Raw genomic sequence first — 6000 nt, forward strand, 5'->3', positions numbered from 1 at the left:
GCTCGATTGTGATTTTATTGAGACCAAGGACTGTTTTGTGTATCTTTGATTCAGGCATTTATCTCCTTTCATGGAACATTATAGGCACTTGATAAATATTTGTCAAATCAATACATGAATAATAAATACCCATTTATGTTTAATTCATTAGAAAAGAATATATTTAAGATATCAATTTGTGTAGCACTAACATTTTCTTGAGGGCTGCTCAAACTCAGCAATGTGCTATATATTTGGTGTAGTTTTCTGAAAACAGCAAAATTTTGAGGTCAGGAAGTGTATAAATCAGAACTGATGTAACATCTCTCAAGCTGACTTTTATAATCCAAAGGTGTTTTTCCTGACCAAAAGGTATTTTTATACAGATATCTAGTAAGTAGAGAATGACAGAGCTCAGTGTAAAATATATCTGATCACCTTAAAAGGTGGAATTGTACTTTGTATCAAGTACTAAAATAGTAAGATTCATTTACTTAATAGACATAAAGGTCCATTCTCCGTTGTGTGAATTTTTTTTTTAATCATTAACATGTGTTAAAGAGACCTATTCAGAACTGATTCTTGAGAGAACTCGTTCTCAAAGGCATTATTTTATAGTTGTAATATAAAAGTTTTCAAATTGTTTATTAATCCTACTTTTTCCACGAATTACTAAAATAATTTATTCTTAGAAAATTTTGGAAATTTGTATAAATTTCTGGTGCTTTTTATACTTTTGTCTTTCGCCTTTAGTGTGGTTATTAAGACATTTTTAGAAACCGTTCTCATTCTCTTAGATAATATTAGTAAATTTTTATTCAAAACCTATAAAGAAAATTAAAATGTTCCATAATATTTGAATATTCTAACATTGAAATATTTCTTCTAAATAATTATTTATTTTTAAAAATAAAATGAAAGTAATAAGTGCCTGTAGTAAAATTCAAATAATACGGAAAGCTATAAAATGGGCAGCGAAGTTCTTCCTCCCATATCTTTTAGTCCTTCTATGAAAAGATAATAAGGTTTCTTGCATATAGTTCCACAAAAAGGTAATGTACATGCCATGCTATATGCATAAACCAAAACATGAATGTATATTTTCATATCCACATTGTAAAACACAAATGAGAATTTACATAGGCTTTGTATTACGCAAAGTGCATGTGAAACCACGATTCTGTTCTTTCCTGTGTTTAAATGTTTCCCTTTTGCCTAAGACTAGTAGACAGCACACCCAAGTGCTCTCTGCTTCTAAGTGCTCAGACTCTGAGAGATTATTAATTTTGCCCCAGATTCAAAATGCACAAGTTGGACAAAAGGCTTGAACTATTCATGATGAATTAATAGAGAAACTACCTTTGGGGCTGGATTCTCTCATCCTGGGAGGCTGTCTGGCCCCAGGATTGTAGCCCCGTTTGTGTTCTACCAAGATAATCTCAGTATTTTCTATACCTAACTGGGAGGGAAATGGTGAACAAATGATTTGCCTGCTAGCATTCCCAATAGGGAGTGAACGTTTGCATTTACCAACAGAGGGTGCCAGTAGCAAAGCTAGGAAGTTCCCGGTCTGACTCAGGAACACTGGGCCAGAAGTGCTCTGTACCCAGAGTCTCCCGGGGAACCACAAGATAGGAGTGTGTGGTCAACCTGTGACCTTACTGCCTTTTCCATTTCGACTTTGGAGTAAGAGCTCCTAGCATAGCCTTGCGCAGTCAGAACACCAACGTGCCTCCTAACAAATGCTTTGTCCCACACTTGGCCTTGAATTAAGAATGGCTTTAAAAGGAAAATGTTTTTCCCACATTTAACTAATCTGATAGTGTTGGGGAGTCATCACCAAATAACCTTGACTGGGTTTACATCTGTGCTCTCTTGGAAAATACAAAAGCTTGTTAGAGCACCTAATATCACAAACATCTCATTTTTTTTTTTTAACATTTATTTATTTTTGAGGGAGAGAAACAGAGCACAAGTGGGGGGAGGAGCAGAGAGAGAAGGAGACACAAAATCTGAAGCAGGTTCCAGGCTCTGAGCTGTCAGCACAGAGCCCGACACGGGGCTTGAACCCACAAACCATGAGATCATGACCTGAACCAGAGCCGGACGCTCAACCGACTGAGCCACCCAGGCGCCCCACAAACATCTCATTTTTATAAAGATAATTTGGCGACCTACCTGTGAATTGTTTCACAAATGTCAGCAGTGCGAACATCATAAAGCCACCTACATTTGGAAGGGAGGAGAGAATGACCCTCTTCTTTTTCTCTCCCCACACTGCACCAAATAGCAAGGCAGAGGTGTGTCTGAGAAGTTAAAAGTATTCGTTTACAAGATATCCTTTAATCTGAAACTTTGTCAGCTCTCCTCTTCCTCAGAGTTTATAAAGTTAACGAACATTTGGTTATAATACAAGGTTTTAATTGCAGGAACAGAATCCGTGTAATTCCAGAGAGCAGATGGCAGGTATGGAATTTCTGTGTTCAGTTCTTATTCCGGTCAACAAAAGCTAGGGGACTCCCCAGCATTACTAACCCATGTAGAATCAAATCGGAGGCCATTATTAGCTTTATTCAGTAATGCCACTCAGCGCATTTATTGGGCAATATTTGAGATACTGCAAGCTCACAACTGTATTGTTATTTTTGTGCCTAATGAAAGAAGTCTCCAGACATCAAAGCCAGCCTTTTACCCCTTTGGTTTCATAATGTGCTCTTATTGACATGAATAAACATGTTACTCCTACCCATTACTGGGGACGGAGATCAGTAAGCCTTACCAGTTTCTGGAAAGAGTTCTGAGAAACCAGTTAGGGATACTAATTTTTTTTTGACACTGAAGTATACTTGACAAACATTGGTTTGAAATCTGCCTCAGTTTTTTTCCTTGTAGAACATAAATGGCTTTCAAATTTTTCTTAATAAAAGTAACTGTAGCAAAATATCATTTGTCTGATTATATAAATTGATGAAAAAAGTAATGCATATTATATTGATTTATACAACCGTCATTCCAAATACCTTTACAAAAATTTTTTTAACGTTTATTTTTGAGAGAGAGAGAGAGACAGAGCATCAGTGGGGGAGGGGCAGAGAGAGAGGGAGACACAGAATCCGAAGCAGGTTCCAGGCTCTGAGCTGTCATTACAGAGCCCGATGTGGGGCTCGAACTCACAAACCGGGAGATCATGATCTGAGTGGAAGGCAGAGGCGCAACCGACTGAGCCACACAGGCACCCCCAAATACTTTTTAAAAAATTACCCGGGGCACCTGGGTGGCTCAGTCAGGTGAGCGTCTGACTTTCGCTCAGGTCATGATCTCGTGGTTCATGAGTTCAAGCCCCACATGGGACTCATTCCTGTGAGTGCAGAGCCTGCTTCAGATCCTCTGTCCCACTTCCTCTCTGCCCCTCCCCCGCTTGCGCTCTCTCAAAAATAAATAAACCATCTAAAAAATTACTCAATGACAAGAGCAGAGGCTTTCTATGGCAGCTGTACTGTGGTAGGGTGACTTTGGGTTGGCAAGAGTTCAGCCCCAGCACCAACTAGGAAGTCACAAGGTCCACAGGTGACTTTCTAACCATCACCACACTCATAGCCGTTCTGTGAGGGGACAGACAAGTAGTTTATTTCAATTACAGATATTTCTTCTTTAGTGGGTCAGTACGGATTTATTTCATGTTTTCCGGGTATCAGAGTTTTGTTTAAAAAGTGTTTTTGGCAAAAGTAACACTGGTAGTGCCTAAGTATTTGAATGTGACACAATGATTATTTAGGTAATAATTGCAAGGAAAGATTTACTATGAAATAATCACTTTTTTCTTAGTGTGAAATGAGTACATGTTCACGGTAGAAACTTCAGATAATATAAACCTTAAAAGATGAAATCTAAATATTACACATAATTGGTCAAAACTCACGTTGATGTATATGAGGGGTTCTTCTTTTTCTTCAGTATTGGAATACAAAGTTAGCTAAGCTCAGCTATGGATAGAACTTTAAGTCTATTGAAGGGTTGAGTGCAGCATTTCCAGATTTTCCTCATTGGAATCTACTGGGGATAATAGGTTTTAGAGAATGTTCCAATAATAAATATGTGCTATGTTAGTAAATACTAATTAGTGCTATATAGAGAGAAGCTATGCCCCAGTATGTTAGCACTTAGCTGGCCACAATTTATGATAAATACTTTTTTTGATATCTTAGGGAAAAACACTGAAACTTAATATTTTATTTAGAATCATTTTTAATACTAACTGCTAACCAAATGTTAAAGACTGTAAGCTCTTCAGAGGGCAGGGATGGTGCCCTACTGAGCCTAGTATAAATTTGGCACTCAAATATTTTTTGATGATCAGTGCTCTTTAATTTTATATAATCTTGATGGTTTCCTCAGAACTGAATATAACTGGCTGTAGGGGAAAATGTGGCCAATTTTTTTAATAATTATTTTGTACCGCTGGTTCAATATTTACAATTTTGATTGAATATATGTTATTAGAACTAATAAAGTGTTTGAAAATGTTTTGTGGTGTATTTTTTATCTGAAACAATTTTTTATTACAGAAACATACAAAATTACTTTTGGCTCTTTGTGTCCTTCAGAAAGAAAAGTATTCTTTAAATTACACCCTCTGTGAAAGGTAAGGAATTTGACAATAGCAGGGAAATATCTTTTTAGACATCTCATGATCATTTAGTGGTTGCACATTTCAAAAAGATTGCTATTTCTGTATGTTTGAAAGATGAACTTGAAATACATGTTCCTTTTCACCTTTAACAAAATCTAGTGATTCTCTTTCAGTATGAAAAGAAGACTCAAAATCCCAACCCAGCCACTAACAAGTTAATTAATTTGGGTAGCAGCATTTTATTTCCAGCTTTTTCATTCTAGGGTTTGAATTGAAGCCATGACCTATTTATAATTATGCCCCTTAGACCCAGTCTGGCTTGTGTCTCTAATTTCCTGGCTACAGTGATTGGTTTAAGAATGGGCCCCTAATCTGAGCTGGACCAATCAGAGGCTTCTCTGGGACACTTGCCAGAGATACCAGGAAATGATGCCTTAATGCTGGAGTTAGGACCTTGGTGGTCTGTGTGTCTGGGCCTGCAGCTACTTCCTCTAAGAGACAGGTGGAGACAGGAAGTTTTTGGTGTGTAGATGGGTAAATAAAGCCAGCTGTACTCTGGACTTCTCTGCTACACGAGTCTAAGAATTTCTTTTTTTCCACTTATACTAGTTTGAGTTGCGTTTCTGTCATTTACCAAGAAGAGTCTTGACATTAAAAGTAGAAAGAGATGTTTTATAAAAGAGCTGGAGAAAATATTAAATATAAGAGCAGAAATTAATTATAATAAAAAGATACAATAGAAAGGATCAAGAAAGCCCCCAAAATGATTCTGTAAAAAGGTTAGGAAAGTTGATAAACTCCTGGGCAAGACTGATCTAAAAAAAAAAAAAGAAGAAGAAGGGGTGCCTAGTTCCGCCTTTTCTAGAATGTCCTATAATTGGGATTGTGCTACGTACAGCCTCTTCAGATGGACTTCTTTCACTTAGCAACATGCATTTAAGTAAATGCTTATGCCTTTTAATGGCTTGACAGCTCATTTCTTTTTATTGCCAAATAATGGGAAGGCTTCTAGGATTATCATCATCATCATAGCTATGTGCCAGGCATTATTCTAAATGCTTTATACATATTAATTTATTTAATCCTTATAACTTTATAAGGTAGGTCCTACTAATATCCCCATTTTATAGATGAATCAGCGCCATTTTACAGAATAGCCCAGAGATCTTAAATGACTTGCCCAAAGTTACAAAGCTTATAAATGGTGGACCAGGATTTGAACTCAGGTAGTTTGGCTCTAGAGTACATGTCTTTAACCACTAAACTATACTGCTTCATGTAAAAGTGTCTAAAATAATTTTCAGTGCCTAATCTCATCAATTTACTCTGCCATACTCCCAAACTTGCCTACTTGAAGAGTTGTCATACTTATCTTTTGTTAATAAATTTAG

Source organism: Panthera leo, chromosome F2, assembly GCF_018350215.1.
Source record: "Panthera leo isolate Ple1 chromosome F2, P.leo_Ple1_pat1.1, whole genome shotgun sequence".
Lineage (NCBI taxonomy): Eukaryota > Metazoa > Chordata > Mammalia > Carnivora > Felidae > Panthera > Panthera leo.